This window comes from Stylophora pistillata, chromosome 12 (assembly GCF_964205215.1).
Source record: "Stylophora pistillata chromosome 12, jaStyPist1.2, whole genome shotgun sequence".
Classification (NCBI taxonomy): domain Eukaryota; kingdom Metazoa; phylum Cnidaria; class Anthozoa; order Scleractinia; family Pocilloporidae; genus Stylophora; species Stylophora pistillata.
This window is the reverse complement of record NC_142530.1, coordinates 22,067,529-22,084,844: the sequence shown is the minus strand read 5'-3', so window position 1 is coordinate 22,084,844 and position 17,316 is coordinate 22,067,529. Positions and strand designations below refer to the sequence as shown.

The 17,316-nt window shown below is 39.2% G+C and overlaps 2 pseudogenes across 1 annotated transcript; one reads left to right on the top strand and one right to left on the bottom strand.

The window, feature by feature from the left end:
- Positions 1-412: 412 nt before the first annotated feature.
- Positions 413-6,369, bottom strand: LOC148719278 (uncharacterized; annotated as a pseudogene). Its single transcript, XR_015994231.1, has 8 exons — positions 6,195-6,369; positions 5,548-5,613; positions 4,068-4,850; positions 3,286-3,473; positions 2,988-3,039; positions 2,689-2,766; positions 1,976-2,400; positions 413-1,573 (listed from the first exon to the last, which is right to left on the bottom strand). The product of XR_015994231.1 is annotated as an uncharacterized LOC148719278 (transcript).
- Positions 6,370-9,918: 3,549 nt separating this feature from the next.
- Positions 9,919-11,579, top strand: LOC111341458 (uncharacterized; annotated as a pseudogene).
- Positions 11,580-17,316: the final 5,737 nt, after the last annotated feature.

Below are 17,316 nucleotides of genomic sequence, written 5' to 3'. Positions count from 1 at the left end.
TATTAGAACAAGTTGGCAAAGCATTGGGCGCTGTGGGTCTGCTCTCATAGCTCGTCGGAGCAATGTTTCCTTAGAATTCGAACCAATTGCCAAGATCATTGTCGTTTTTAGAGCGGTCAGGTCCTAGTTGTTCAAAGAACGGGTAAGTCGCCGTCCAGCTGACAAAATGCATTACAACTTCTACACTTCATCCGCTGGTTGATGAATCATCCGCTGGATAGAGTTATCCGCTCTTTGAACAATCGGGGCCTGAACAATTAAAAATCAGGGCTATGTTACCTGTGGAGTCTCAATGAGATCTACAGATGACGCTTTCAAGAGCGGGCCGTGGCACATCCAACCCCATGGAGGTAAATGTTTGTCTATCTTACCATGGCAGATAATTATATTCAATTTGAACACGATAAATTTTATTGGACTTTCGTCAGTTAACAATGCAACCTGACATATGACTGTCTCGGTTTTCTAATGTCAAGGTTCGCTAAGGAAAATAACAAAACAATAAACATGTACAAGTTAAGAAGACGCAGTACAAAGCAAGCTACGTGTAACACCAAAATCATTACATAATATCATTTTGCCACTTTTCTTTGGCCAAAACATTTGTAAACTCTGCGCGGAATTCTGCGTAAGTATCATAAGTGGAAGGCAATTCAAGAACGCCACCACATGTGTGAGCGATTGGGCGCCTTCCCAATCCCTCTAGTTTTGTAAAATCAACATTAATACATGAAACACACATGGCATCTGCTCCAGTTGTAAACATTAAGAAGGACTTAAGTTGTGAGATCTCTAATCCTCTTATGAAGCGTTTCAAGTAATCTAACGCCGAGCGCTCTGCATTAGTGCCCGGTAAAGCATGCCAAGCACTTTCTTTGTAGTTGGCTCTAACGACTGGTAAACACTACATACTCCCTCTAGAGTTGATAATTTACCCTCTGCCAGGGACCCTCTAAAAATGTAATGCCAGCAATCAGCCACATATTGTGCCTTTTGAATGATTTCCTTATGAGCTACTTCTAGTATCAGACTCTTAATGTTCTCTTTGGTTGGAAGACTTCTGCATCCAAAGCGATCCAGCAGTTCAAGAAGGTCTTCATCATCTTTGTCGTCACTATCCCATTCCTCCACGGGTCTACCCAATGCCTCGCACACAACTTGTTCTTCACTTTTGGAAAGGTACTGTTTGAATGAGTGAAGGAGAATGTCATCAGAAACTGCCTTTTCACCAAGCATAGTACTGATCACAAATGCTTTGCTTAGCAGCACTGGAAAATACCCCAGATCTTCGTAACCTTTGACGATAATGCGTGCAATGGCAGTCCAGGTTTCGCTCTGAAAATCGTGCCTTATGGAAGGAACCGTCCCCCTTTCTCCGAGCGTACAGGAAACATAGAATTCTTGCCAAAAACTTGATAGGGCGTCTCGGTAAATTCCTTTCAAGTCTTCCCCTCTTTCGTCTTTCCCGTGTCCGTCTACCATAATGACCTTCAGTTCGCAAGTCATAATATCGCCATCAAGGAATTCTGTTACAAGGTCTTGAAGGACAAGCGATCGCTTCACCCTTAAAGTTCTGGTGATAAAGTTAAAGAACTTAGGTATCACTAAATCTGAGAGTTTCATCGTTTATCTTCTATAACAAGGAACAAGACATGGTACACGAAATAAGTTTACAAAGAAAAATTAAGAAATGAGAAAACCCATTAATAACAGGTTATTCTAGAAAAAAAATTAAATGAAAAATTGCATATTCTATTTATTGGGAATTGGACGAGTCAGGTGCATTTGATTTAACAAGCACTACCCAAGGACTATCCCCCCTTCCCAAAACAGAATAGGGTAAACCTGTAAGAATATTCACTGGTAGTAAAGTATGATACACCTTTCTGCTGAATAACCTAATTTCCCTATGATTGTGGTAGTGCTTTATGGTACACTAAGTAAAGGCATGAGATTTTAAAAATTGAATTTGTACCTCAGCCTTTTAGTGACATCAGCTACTCTACTTCCACTGCTGCTATCACCACTGCTTCCGCCACTGCTTTCACCGTTGCTTCCGCTGCCACTACTTCCACCACTGCTCCCGCCGTTGCTTCCATTGCCACTACTTCCACCACTGCTCCCGCTGTTGCTTCTGCTGCCACTACTTCTGCCACCGCCTCCACCACTGCTTCTGCCGTTGCTTTCGTTACCACCACTTCCGCCACTGCTTTCGCTGTTGCTTCCCCTGCCACTACTTCCACTACTGCTCCTGCCGTTGCCACTGCTTCCACCACTGCTTCCACCATGGCTTCCGCTGCCGCTTCCACTACTGTCTCTGCTTGCACTTCCCCTACTTTCTCTGTTGTCAGTCATTTCTTGTTCATTTTCCCTGCCAATATTTCCAAAGAGCACTGGGCTCTGGACAGAAAGAAATAAACTGCTTTGTTTAAAAAGCAAATTGTTGTCCTGTGATAGGATAATGAACCACAAACATTTTGCCCATTTTATGGTGACAGATAACCAGACACATTGGCATATGATATGTTCTTAGTCCCTCTAATCTTGACTGTGATTGACATTCCGAATTTGAATGTCTAAACAGACTTCATACTTGTAAAACGTTTTGTTTAACTTGTAATTTTTGTAATTATTTAGATTAGAATGCATACGCATCACTAACAGCTTAATTTTTGGGCTTTATTTAACCTGTTGCCTTGCCAATAATGGCAGGTAATGTTGGCGAAAAAGGCGTCCTCCATCAGCTGTCCTCTTTCTTCCATCAGTCTGCAAAAACAAATGTTCTTTAGTTACCTTCAAGGCAATTACCCTCAGCACTTGTCTAATGATTGCTGCAGTTCAGATCTGCATAAATGCGGCAAAACAACAGGCAGTCGTGTAAACAGAGAAAACTTGTGTGCTATGCATTTTTCAGTTTTTTGTTAAGCTTTATTTCTGTATTGTAACTAAGTCTAATATATTGTCAAAACACAGCAAAAGTAACAAACCTTGGTTAGCTGTTGCTGAACGTAGGATTCTTGTTCATGTCCACCAATGACACTGAAAGATAAACATGCATGTACTTAGCAAAACAAACAAGTTTGAGAATGGATTCAGATCTGAGTCACAAGAAGGGTTATAAATAACATACTTAAGTGACTGCCCTCCCCCCCCCCCCCCCGGTTAGCTCAATTTGTTAGAGTGCTGGATTGTGTTTAACCTTTACTCAGTGAGGCAAACATAAGATTGTCAAATTTCTTGTCAATTAAGTTTACATAAGACACTGAAAATGACATAACATATTACCTCTCATCGTCATCCAGAAGTTGTTCAGGGATAGTTTCACTTATGGGATGCATAAAGTAAATAGAATCATCAAGAGGCTCCCATTCATTGATTCCAAACCCAAAGAAGGTTACTTCCTCATCTTCAAGACGTGGTGTTGATATAGCCTCACTCATGTACAGTGTAGTGTTTTTTGCTTGCTTTACTGGCTGTGAAGGTAACAACATTCTTCCTGCGTAGTCTAATAGCTGGAAGTGTTCAGGAATAATACTCAAGGAGCCCACCCAGTCATAAACACAAGCCATGCAATCAGATTCACGAAAATTGCGCTTCACAATACCCAGAGATACATGGCGAACTTTAATTGCTACCGATATACTTTCTTCACTCTCCTTTGGCTCCCAAGGTATCCTCAAGAGCCTGGCTTGCTGCAACTTGTTTTGTCACTGTACATCTTGTACCTGAATCAACACAGTACAACAGTTAAGCAATCCTCCTTGTGGAAAACTATAGTTTAAAAACAAAAAGTAATGAAATACAGAATGATATGATGAACGAGCCTTTTTCCATGTTTAGATACAATGAGTTATTTTTTATAACAAACCCATTTCTTTGTTTTAATAAACCACCTGATTGAAAACTCAGTTAAAACATTGAAGAAATGTCACACAAAGTGGATGGAGAGTCAATGTTGTTATTGTAGCTCCTAGAGAGCCATACCATGATTATTACATACTAGGTTGTCTCTGGATATGAGCAGAAGGCCACTCTGAATACTATTGTTTAACAGACCATAATTTTACCTCTTTCATCAACTTTTCCCTTTTAGCCTTGTCAGTAGCCAATGACTCTTCATAGTCAGCATCTTGCTCAGAAATGATTTTCCGCCGTTCCTCTAATTTTGTCAGTGTCCGTGACTTGGTCTCGTCATCATTCAAGCCAGATTCCTTTCTCTCTAGTTTACTGGTAGATGCTGGTTTTAAGTGATCTGCTGGTTTTAGAAGGGACACATCATCTAAAGTGTTGATCTTTGAAGTCAAGTACAACCTGACACTACACATCTTGCATTTCTCTACATAGCGCTGCAGTGTAAATGCCAAATGAACACCAGAAAGTTTTATTGTTGAAATGTCTTTGTGCTGGAAATTGGCCAGTCCAAATGTCATCAGCTGTTCAGGCCCAAAGTTACTGTTACCATTGGTGAAAAATATGGATTTGGCAATGCCAATGACGTCGTCTTTGTCTGCATTTAGCTCAATTTCAACCTCTCGTGTACCACCTCCCTTGGCCATTCTCACAGAAATAAAACACTGCTTCTCGGCATCAAAATGCAGCCATCCTAGTTGCACCTTTCGCATCTTTGGTAGAACTTTCCCATCTTTTTGCTGTTTAAGGCTTTTTTTCTGTTTACCATTTTCCAGAACTTCATGTAACAGCGACATTTTTTTGGATCTTTTCTCGACATCTGAGGACTCTTTGGACAATTTCTGTACAAAATTTCTCAAGCTCAGAATGTCTCCTTTCTTGTCAAGTCCAAGAAGCACCAACTCATTGTCATTTGCTTGCATTATGGCTTCCACATCCATCTGAAAATGTGACTTGAAGGTTAAATAAATTATTAATGATCGAGGTTTACTATTTGTTACTTACCTTCAATACTAATGACATTTTAATTGAAAATAATTATTTAGTATTCTAACTTTATGTATACACACCTATGGTATCCTTTAAATGTCTTCTTTCCACCTTTAAAGTATTTTTATTACCATTTCATTAGGGATACATTAATCTATTGTTTACCATTGATTACAATAGTGAACAGGAATTACTGAACTTAAATGGTCAATTCTACTACAATATTTTTGTATTTCTGAAAGCATAATAATATTTATTTTAATGTCAGCAGGAAAGCAAGCAAACAAGGTAATAATTGTGCTGGTGAACAGGCACTATCAAGCATGCATTCATGACTTAAAAAGCTATTAATATATGATATAGGAAGAGAGTCATTCCAGTGATATATGGCCCATTCTATTTCCCTTTGTGGGCATTAATAGCATTAAATACCTAGTAAGAATATCTTATAGCTCAATGCAGAAAAGGCAAGGGATATATTCCCACCTGAAACAATTACCTAGCAGCTCAAACTAGTTTTGCTGTTGTTCCCATACCCTGCCAACGGAATTCTGGTTGCTCTACAAGCTAGAAGCATGAAAATTGTCGCCAATTTGTTATTGCGGTTACAACTATCCTTCTTGTACCCACAGACAAAGCATAACTCACCTTTTCATATCTAAAACTTTCAATAATCTCCTGCGTCACTCCTCGTGTTTGTAAGAAATTACAAACCTGTAGAAAAATGAAGAAATCTGTAAACTATGTTTGGATTATACATAATGGAATGGAAGCCCCCAAAAATTACAGTAATCATACCTGCCGGAAAAAAATCAGGCCATTGTTAAAAAATGAGGGTAACTTGTAAACTGGCAATAAAGTCGGGCTTAATAATATTATTGACCATTTTCTTCATTTTTTTTTTTTTTTTATTCAAATGCCCTGTGTAGGATGGACACCCCAAGATTTGACTAACATGGCACGGCACAAAACCAGCAGTTGCTTATATTATACACACAATGTTTGTTAAGGAAGTGAGCACAACATTAATTTATACAACAATGAAAGCGGGACGCCTAATACATTTCAAGACGGGCTGATTTTGTTTTCGTTCGCATGGTTTGGTTAGCTTATTTGATCCTTACTGCAACGCAACAAGTACAGTTCGCACAATGACAACGAGTGTTGACAGAAACAAACAGCTACGTGATTTAGAAATGCAGAACAATGAACTCATTCCACTCCGCTCAGCCGACTCTTAGAACTTGAATATTTATGAAGATACCATACGATATTATGAATATTCACAAGCTTACCTTCAAAAGATCGCTACATGTTACCCGCGCTTCCGCTCTCTCCGCCATGTTGTTCCAAAAACAACACGAGCTTGCGCTAATTCAAACTCGTTCCCAGGCACAAAAAGTGGCAGTAAAAGTGGCAGTAAAAGTGGCAGTAAAAGTGGCAGTAAAAGTGGCAGTAAAAGTGGCAGTAAAAGTGGCACTAAAATAAAAAAGATGTGTGTCCCTTATAGGGCTAAGTAAAAAGTGGCAGTAAAAGTGGCACTAAAATAAATAAGATGTGTGTCCCTTATAGGGCTCCGTAGGGGAGTCATACTCGCTTTTTTTTCTTTTAGATCACTCGCCAGTTCCGAAAATCAAAAGGGACGTAGAAAAAATGAATCGCAGATTAGGCTCACTTTGACTACCATTAGAGAGCGTGTTCATTCACCAACAAAACGTCCAAGACCACGGGACGCAGAGAAATTTTAAGTTGATCGTCGAAATTAACCCGGGCCCCCCTCCGCCCCTTTGTATTACTTCACTCTGTGATTGGTCGAGAAATTCGCGCCACGCTCTAGAACAAATCTTATCCATTAATAAACTAAACCCAAATGCCACACGGCCACTCACGTTTTCTCGCGTTGAAGCAGTTTACTTTCTGTACCCTGAGTCCTCATTGGCTTTTTGATATAGTGTATTCGCTTTGATTGGCCGGTTTCGTCAGTTTGACTTCTGTTTCACGATTCTCAGTTGAAAAGTGCTCTAGATGCGAAACTGGATTTTTTTTTTTGGGGGGGGGGGGATCCTCCTGGGATCTCTTTGAATGGGAGGCTCATCCTCGTTCTCAAGAGAAGAGAGCCCCCTGGGGACGAGGTTAGAGGGATCTTAATGAGTAACTTCCAGCGTGCCCTCCTCTTGTATGCGTCTGATATTTGACGCCAAGCTAGGAAAGCTTAGACTGTATAAAACATGTTCATTAAGTCATAGATTCTTGTACGTAAATAGATATTTTATAAGATTTCCTAATCGATTTTAATCAGTAACTTTTTTCAGTACTATTTTAACTAAATTTATACGTGATTTTTATAAAGTGTATTTCTATAACCCGTTTTAGGACGATATACCTTTGTTTTAATTACAATTCTTAGACAAAGACAAGCAATTGATCTGCCATTCGTGTGCACGTCGCTTTGACCGATACCTTAGTCATTAAAGTGAGAAAGATATAAATAGTAGATATTTTTGTGACTTTTTACATGCTAACAGTGTAAGTTAGGTGTAGTTAGGGTTCCGCCTAAAAATGTAGACGATCATGTGACTGTATGAACGGCGTTCGCTTCACTCCAGGTAGATAAAATACTTTGCTCGACTACCTAATGTCGAAAAAACGCAAAACTCGTTTGGTTGGATTTCTTAGTACCATAAAATAGTGATTAAAAGGAGATGAAATTGGAATTTGTTACATGTTCTCTATCTTTGGTCGCTTCAATGCCGCCGCCAGAGCGCCTCTTTTACTATTTCACCGTGGATGATGTTTGATCCACGTCAAGCTGCGCGCGCTGGCAGAACGAAACGAAGTTGTACTGAGTATAATTATTTGGAACATGTCCTCTCTGGCTGTAAGAGTTTTTTTTTCGTCATTTTGATCAATTTTAATTTCGGTTGACCCGGGACCTCATTAAATATTTGGAGTCGGAGGCCTTCAAAAGGGACGCTCGTTTCGAAGGGGTTGGGGGAGGGGGACATATTTGCTTTGTCAAACTTAGGCCTTAGTATGGAAAGGCACTAACTTTAGTTCAAGGAGTAATTTCAATATCCATCGGTGAAACCTAACAGTTTGTTGAAATGAACACGATCAAAATGTGCGTTTGCAGTCATGATGTATTCTGATACACCTATAATGTCATGCTTAGTTTATGAAACGCTGTTCGCGGGGATCCTACTAGAGGAGGAAACCCTAGGTGCTTATCTGGAAATTTAAAGTGGGAACTTTGAATCCGATAACTTTTGAATCCGGAAAGTTTTGTCGTGTAACCGCTTTTTTTGTCGAATCCGGATATTATTTCCACCTGCAATCTTTTGAGTTTGCGGTGAAACCAAAATGGATCTGGTGCTAACATTGCTGGCGGTCTCCGGTTGTCTAATCTTGTTGCAGGTTCAGGCGATAAATTTTATCATGTGTACCGCAGTATTTCTGAAGAAACGCAAATTATTATTGCAAGGAAGTTTAACGTCAGCCACACTTAATCGCCGACGACGTAGACTGCTTGGCATCTGTCTAACACTCAAATTTGCCTCAGTGGCATCTGGATCTACTCTAGCCTTTTTAGGGGGAGGCATTTTCACTTTGTCGATGGAACGACGAAACAACGCTGGGCTTGGTAACCATTCCATTTCGAATGTTCCCGGAGTTGTCGTTGTGTGTAAACGGTTAGGAATCCGAAAATCCTTTCAGTGTAAACGCCTACAAATCCGAATACTCCAAAATTAATGAATCCGGAAACATTTACGAATCTGGAAAACTCTCCTCTAGTGTAAACCTAGTCTAAATTCCGGATTCAAAATCTCCGGAGACACGACCAAACCGGCGAGTTTTTATTTCGGATTCGTCCACTTTCGTGTAAACGGCAAAATCAATCCGGTAACAAAACGTTTCGGATTCATCACGAATCCGGAACAATTTCCTCTAGTGTAAACCTTGTCTTAAAGTGGGAACTTTGAATCCGATAACTTTTGAATTCGGAAAGTTTTGTCGGGTAACCGCTTTTTTTGTCGAATCCGGATACTATTTCCGCCTACAATCTTTTGAGTTTGCGGTGAAACCAAAATGGATCTGGTGCTAACATTGCTGGCGGTCTCCGGTTGCCTAATCATGTTGCAGGTTCAGGCGATAAATTTTATCATGTGTACCGCAGTATTTCTGAAGAAACGCAAATTATTATTGCAAGGAAGTTTAACGTCAGCCTCACTTGATCGCCGACGACGTAGACTGCTTGGCATCTGTCCAACTCAAATTTGCCTCAGTGGCATCTGGATCTACTCTAGCTTTTTCTTGGGGAGGCATTTTCACTTTGTCGATCGAACGACGAAACAACACTGGGCTTGGTAACCATTCCATTTCGAATGTTCCCGGAGTTGTCGTTGTGTGTAAATGGTCAGGAATCCGAATATCCTTTCAGTGTAAACGCCTACGAATCCGAATACTCCAAAATTGATGAATCCGGAAACATTTACGACTCCAGAAAACTCTCCTCTAGTGTAAACCTAGTCTCAGGCGTCATGTTTTTCCTATCATTTTTCTCCCTACCGGTGTCCAAAAACTCGCGGAAGGTGATAGAATGCCCCGTTATTTGAAGAAAATCTTTTTGAAAAATGGGCTTAGTCGAGTAGAAATGTTATTTCGATATGTCTCGGCGAGATGAGTTTGCTGCGACTCTAATCGGTTTTCAAAAGTTGCCCCAAAAACTCTTTACGATCTTAAACGGCTGACCAAACGACGGCATTGAGTTGATAGCTCAAGAAAGTTATGATAGCGGGCCTCCCACGCGCGCTCGCGCGCGTGCGGCAGAGCCATGGAATATGGTCAACTTCTTTTTGTTTGATTGTCACGTGACTAATCGAGCGTACGTACGAACGTACGTGCCTTCAGATTGCACGGGTAGGGTAGGGGAGACAATCAAAACGAAGGGAGGGGTGTCTGAAAGAAAGAGAGAAAAGTAAAAGTAGTAAGTGGGGCATGACTTTTCAACCCAAAAAGCACTGAAAATTTTTAAATCCATTCATAATCATATGACAGGCACAGTGAAGAGCTTAGTGCAAAAATAGATTGCACCATGGAGAATAAATTTTTTATTGGCTAAGGCATAGTCATTTTAGTGTTGTAACGTTCTATAATAATTTATTATTGTTCAGTGATACTTTTGTGGAATTCATAGTTAATCGATAATGGTGTTGTGTTTAACGGTTACTTTAATGGCACTATGATGTTGGATTCAACTGCCATTTGTCAGTTCACTCATTTATACTGCTTTATTTCATAACAGTATTATGTTATGGCACCTCAACACCCGTTTGTGATGTATACCAGCATTACTACGATTATGGAATAAAAATTCACATTTTAATGTTATGCAAATGGTTCATACCATTTAGTGGAGTTGCTGATTTAAAGTATTCCTTTTTGGATATTGGATTCAAATGACCTAAAATGAGCCAGGGTAATTTGTGCTCTGTCAGTATTATTTTAAAAATAGGTTTTTCTACCCTGGCTACAACACATGTAAAACCTATTTAGTTGGAGATTGTGAACATTGACTACGTAATATGTCAAAAAAGAGGGCGAGTGCTTCATCACGGGTTCCAAACACCGAGAAACAGATGAAAGCACGAGGCCGTAGGCCGAGTGCTTCCATCTGTTTCGAGGTTTTTGGAACCCGTGATGAAGCACGAAGCCCGAGTTTTTGACATGTCTTCTCAAATGAAACAAATTATGTAGTGACATGTTTTCTCAAATCAAACAATGAAGCGTTAAATTCTCTTGATAACAGCGATCGATGGTGAGCTGAATAGCTATTATTTGTGTGGTTTAGATGTAGAGTCATCTATCTTATTATAATGTTTATTGTGTTCACTCTATTTCGTCGAGCGTTAGACGCAGAAATGAAAGATGCCACAAGAGAAGGCTTACATGTGAAGAATAAGAAAGAGGAGAAAGAGTCTGTCACAGAGGAAGAGCAGGGAGTTGTTCTGGAATTTAAATCTGTTGGGAATGTCAACAGCTTTCTGGAATTTAAATCTGTTGGGAATGTCAGCAGCTAAGTCTTTATTGAATACTGTTTATTTTTATAATGGCAAACTGTTTGGATTAAGAGGAGGCGAGCATAGAAGTCTCGTGCTGACTAATTTAGAAGTAGGATTCAATTTTGTGAAGTTTGAGGAAGATTCATGTAAAACGTTTCATGGGGGCTTGACCGACCTTAAGTATATTCCCAAGGTTGTTAAACATATTTATCATCCTTAGGGAGATAGGCATGAACGGTGTCTTGTGGAAATGTACAAATTATATATCGGGTTAGTACAAACTATCGGCAAAGATTGTAATGCATTCTACTTTAGACCAAGCTTAGGTTTGAGAGAGCTCCTGTGGGTATAAACAAACTAAATGATATTTTGCCTGAAATGCGAAAGGCATTAGGTTTAAAGCGAAAGACCAGTCATTGTCTTCGTGTTACTTGTGCATCTTCTCTGTTTAATGCTAGTGTAGAGGAGAAATTGATACGGGAAAGAACTGGTCACCATTCTGACTCTTTGTTCAAGTATGAAAAGCCTACGAAGGAGAAAATTACAGAAGTATCGTCTGTATTAGGGCCTGAGGTGAAAATCGCAGAGGAGAAAGATTTTAAGTGGTTTGACGAGTTCTGAAGCTCAAGATTTTGTAAGTGCAGGACCACTTAACGGTTGTTCTTTTGCTAATTGCTCTGTTAAAATCAAGGTTCAATATCTTCAATAAGGAACTCATATTTAAGAATTGTTGTTAACGACAGGTATTGCATTGTTTCCATGAGTTGTGTAATCAATAAAAATCTCATTAAAATGCAAATGTTTCATCTCAGATGAAAACCTGGTGGTGTTTCATCTGCTGTTTCATTGGGTATCAAGATTCATCCACGTGATCCAAATGGAGGTTATTTATTGGCTTTGGACTGCATGAATAATTAATGAGTTTCAGAACGTCTTTTCAAACATAGTTTTCAACCATTTTGATTGTTTGGATTTTATGTTGAAAACACATATTGATCTTGAAGGATATAAATTTTTAATAACCTCTTATATTGTTTTTGAAAGGTAAACATTCTGAATCACCCTGCCAATGGGATGTTCTGGTACTATACTGCCGTAAGCACGCCAAAGGCTACAGTTTAAACTATTATGGTACCCCTGGACTTGCAGCCTCTCTAGTTGAGTCCAAAGAAGGAAAAATGAACGAGTATGGGGTAGCGCTTACAAATGTGTTCAAGAAGTTCATGACAAGTATGTTTTGTCTGAGAAGCAGTAACTTGTAATTTTAAATTGATTTTAGAAGTAATATTGGTTCGGCATAAGCATTATTTATCTACAACTTTCAGAAATCACATTGTTTTTCCTTTTTTAAATGTTGTTATCTGTCCACTGAGGTGAAGCAACAGTAGGTATAATCAGCACAAGAAAGCAAACTTTGAAGAATTCTGGTATTTGTAGTATAATGGAGTCATCATTCAAATGTCCCACTACAAAGAACAGATTCGACCTCGTATACAAAGTATCCCTAGAAAATAGTTAGAATAAAAACAGAAGGGAGAACGTCAGGTCCCAATGTAATCAGTACTTAAGAAGTCAGTCGTTTTAACCAAAACATGTTTGTTGGTCGGAAACATGTTTGCCATAAATTAAAAAACTGTCATATTGCTATTGAATATTACTGTCAGTCAGCTACTGTCTCGACCTTTTGGCAAGTGGCCTATAGTTCATACGCATTTAGTTAACGAGTGGACTAGGTATCAAACGTTTCGGGCTCGCATCTCTCCGCGGGCACTAGATTTAAACTTTGATTAAGACATCGGCATAATTTTGCATGTACTGGATTATAGACGCGAGGATAAATCCGCATTATACAATGTGAACTGAAACGAAAGTGGAGGCAAAACCTGAATTCATGTGGAGTAATGCACCTCCATTCCATCTTTCTGAACTCATGCAGAGTAACGCACCTCAATTTCATCTTTTAAACTGCTTACTGAGCTACTAACATAGGTGCAAGATGTATTAGGACGTGATAGTTTATTGCTTGTGGAGCGTTTTGAAATAGCCAGTCAACTATAACTAAATATTCACAATTAAGAACGAGACTACATACCTTTTTTTTTGACGTTCGTTTAAAGAAGTGCATGAACAGTTATCATCACCCATATCAGAACGACCGTGCACAGTATTATCGTCGGCACCTGCTTCAACAGCAGCTACTTTTACCTCAGAATCTGCATCATTTTCGTCGTTATCGTCAACATCGATAACATCATCATCAGCATCATCGTTATCATTGTCTACAGTCTCAACAGCATCATCAGTAACAGCAATATCATGAAGTTTACCATCAACATCATCAACAGTATCATCCTCAACAACTTTGTCATCATCCTTACCGTCATCTTCATCAACATCACCACCATCATCGTCATTCACATCAACTAACAATCAACCAGAGACCCAGCACAGCACTACATCACAAACGCCACATACGGAGGGCAAACAAAGATCCACCCACAGAACCCAAAAAACCCAAGTTCACTACAACTGCCTTGCATCTGACAGACTCTTCAGATACCCTCCCTCCTAAGAGCCATCACGAGCTCTAGTCACTTACATGAAACAACAACAGCTGTTGGCCACTGGGTATATAATACCAGAGAGAAGGGAAATTCATGGAAGGCAAATACCAATCCACCACGAATGCCTCGAGTTGACATTTGCCGCGAGAGGCATACAAACCCCATGTGTACTTGGCGATGAAGACGAAAACAAGTTCTTGGTTACTGGCGCATTTTTTGCACTACCACATAAAGACCTTTTTGTACCACAGAATGTTAATAACGTAAATAATAAGTTACTTCTGCAGCTCTTCCATCCTTCGCGTAGTTAATCAAAGTGGTTATGAGCCACTAAACTTGCTGTATGAATTGTAAACCACTCGTGGTATATGATTTTGATTTCTTTGTTAGTTAAGGTTACTGAAAGCTGAAAGGTCACACGAGTTACATTTTATCCATCCATGTCTTCGTAATTAAAGTATAAAACCTTAAACAATTAACCCTCTACATATGTTACGTTTATTCTTGATAGAATTGCCAAAGGAAGTTCCTTCTCTTCTGTATATCTTTCTTCTTGACCATAGTTAGAAGAGGGGATTGGCTACTAACTATGTCTTGACTAAGTTTGTTGTTGTTATTGTTACTCAATTATATTACGATCTTCAAAACAGAAAAAAACCTACAAAAGATTGCTAGAAATACATTCCATTTCTTGCGACGATAAGTGGACATAACCAGGTTCTGTATTGTCAACGGCCACAGGAGCCTAAATGACTCCTGAGTCATCTTGGCAAGTATATTTTCTGAGAATAGTGCAATATTATGTGTAAATGTCGGTAATAAATACTGTCCTGAGGATTAAAAATGCTCGGCCTCGTAGAATTGTTTGTACTTTTAATCACTCCTTAGGTCCCTCGTTACATCGCCCTCCATTTCCGTTTAGTCTTTCCGTTTATATAGGTTGAGTAAAACCGTTGACAAAAAGATCCTCAAAGCAAATTTAACGCCCTAAAATTCGTTTAGGTTGGCCGAGGTACAACCTTGTCTCGAACTGTGAAAACATGTGTCACTTGTCTGAGTGAAGACTGTTAACAAAATTTAAACTAAATGCCGCTGTACTAATCTAATGCGACAGCATTAACATTATGATAATAATTTATCCCTTAAATCTTACTCAGTATACTCAGTACGAGTAAGCTGTCTTTTACTCAGTACGAGGTATCACAAGCCTGAAACTTGAATCATGGTAGGATTATGAAGAAATTTTTCGTAAATCTCTGTGGTTAAATGTTTGTGAATCGCTCGAAAGAACAAAGTTAATGCAAGATGCCTTCTGTTTTAATGTCACATAGGTCTCTTTAGACCCGTTAGCAACCCCACAATAAAAAGTTTTATAACAAAGTTCTGTACGTTGATGCCAACTTGATCCAGTTCGTCTCAGTAGCAATGATTTCGGTGAAAATTATGTAAAACATAGAAACTCGAATCAACATCCTGCCCAGTTTTCCCCGTTAAAGCCTGACTAAAATCTGAACTAAACTGATAATTATCCCCGACAATGCTCAATTAAAATCCCAACTGCCATGCAGACCATCATGGGTAGGGAGACTGCAATTCCGTATAATTCTCGCGTTTTGGTCTAGCTCAACATTATGGGTAACATTCTCAGTTTTAGTCGACGCAGTCCAAATCTTTACTGATTGCAGACCCTTGTGGGTAGCCTCGTGTCATTTCCGCATACTTCTTGCATTTTTCTTTACTATTTGCAGATCATCATCCGTATTTCCTTAAAAATTCTTGCATTTTGGTCAATATTCCTAGATTTCAAGTGGCTTAAACGTTGACTGTTTGCAGACCAACGTGGAGAGTTTCATCCCATTTCCTTATAATTCTTGCATTTGGTCCAGCGCGACATTCTGGCCGCTTTTCCTAGCTTTTACTTTCTATGGCTGAAAAATTTGCTGTTTGCAGACCATCATGGATAGTCTCCTCCCTTATCCCTGTTATTCTCGCATTTTGGTCCAGCTCCACATTCTGGCCGCTATTCCTAGTTTTTAATTTATATGGCTTAAATATTTACTATTTGTACACCATCATGGATAGCTTCATCCCATTTCCTTGTAATTCTCACATTTCCGTCCAGCTCGATATTCTGGCTGCTAGTCCTAGTTTTTAATTTGAATATTTACTATTTGCAGACCAACATGGATCGTTTCATCCCATTTCCCTCGCATTTTTGTCCAACTCGACATTCTGGTCGCTATTCCTAGTTATAGTTAATATGGCCTAAATATTTGCCATTCTGGCCGCTTTTCCTAGCTTTTAATTTATATGGCTTAAGTATTTACTGTTTGCAGACCATCATGGGTAGTCTCATCCCCGTTGTAATTCTCACATTTCAGTTCAGCTCGACATTCTGGCCGCTATTAATAGTTTTTAATTGATATGGCCTAAATATTTGCTGTTTGCAGACAATCACGGATAGTCTCATCCCAGTTCCTTGTAATTCCTGCATTTTGGTCCAGTTTAATATTCTGGTTGCTATTCCTAGTTTTAGTTGATAGGGCCTAAATATCTACTGTTTGTATACCATCATGGATAGCTTCATCCTATTTCCTTGTAATTCTCGCATTTCAGTCCAGCTCGATATTCTGGCTGCTATTCCTAGTTTTTAATTGATATGGCCTAAATATTTGCAGACCAACATGGACAGTTTCATCCCATCGCCTTGTAATTCTCCCATTTTGGTCCAGCTCGTTATTCTGGTCGCTATTCCTAATTTTACTTGATATGGCCTAGATATTTACTGTTTTGCAGACCAGCATGGATAGTCTCTTCCCATCCCCTTGTAATTCTCATATTTTGGTCCAGTTCAACATTCTGGCAGCTATTCCTAGTTTGTAATTGATGCAGCCTAAATACTTACTGATTGCAGACCATCATGATTGGACTCATCTCACTTCCATACACTTCTTGCACCTGGTCCAAATTGACATTATGGCCGCTATTCCCAGTTTTTGCCAGTGCGGTCCAAATTTGAACTCTTTATTTTCTGTCATGCCGGTAAACTCTGAGGCCATATTCTTGTCAGGTCTCGCCTTCTTCACTGACAACTTAAAATTGAGAAGTCTATGTGCCAGGTTGCACCAGGAAAGAACGAGAGTCTCAGGACATACCTAGCATCCCTTGCGAAACTGATGTTTGGGATGCTTTGTTAGCATAGAATAAAGAATAAATGGGTGAGGACAAGCTCCTAATAAAAAGGGCAACAATAGGCATAGTGTCTCCAGAAATCTGAAGTACATGGGTTAAAGAAAATAACTATAGCAAGAATAAAGCAATTTGAAATTGTGATTAAAGTTTGAGGGCTATTGATTGAACAATGGTATCAACGTAACTGCCACATTGTTACATTTCATATCACCCAGCATCATTGAAGTCTATTCATAGGGTTGCTGCTAATTAATTCTCCTGGTAAAGGAGCGAGGTCAATACCTTAAAAAAACAGCTACTAGAAATACAAACCAAGCAACAAATAATCTGGACTGGGTAGAAACACTTGTCTTCGTCATCCAGCTGATTACACCAAGATAAACTGCAATGTGCAGAATTGTCAAGAAACACAAATTCAGTTCTCTTATTCATCTTTCTACACTTAACATAACATAACATAACATAACATTTATTCAGGAAGCTAGAACGCAAATGTCAAAAATACATCCTGAAAAGGGAAAATCGTGAGGTTAGCCCTGTATAAAAACAATTTCCCTTATTAAAAACATACAAAAGATAAAATTTAAAGGATACAGATTCAA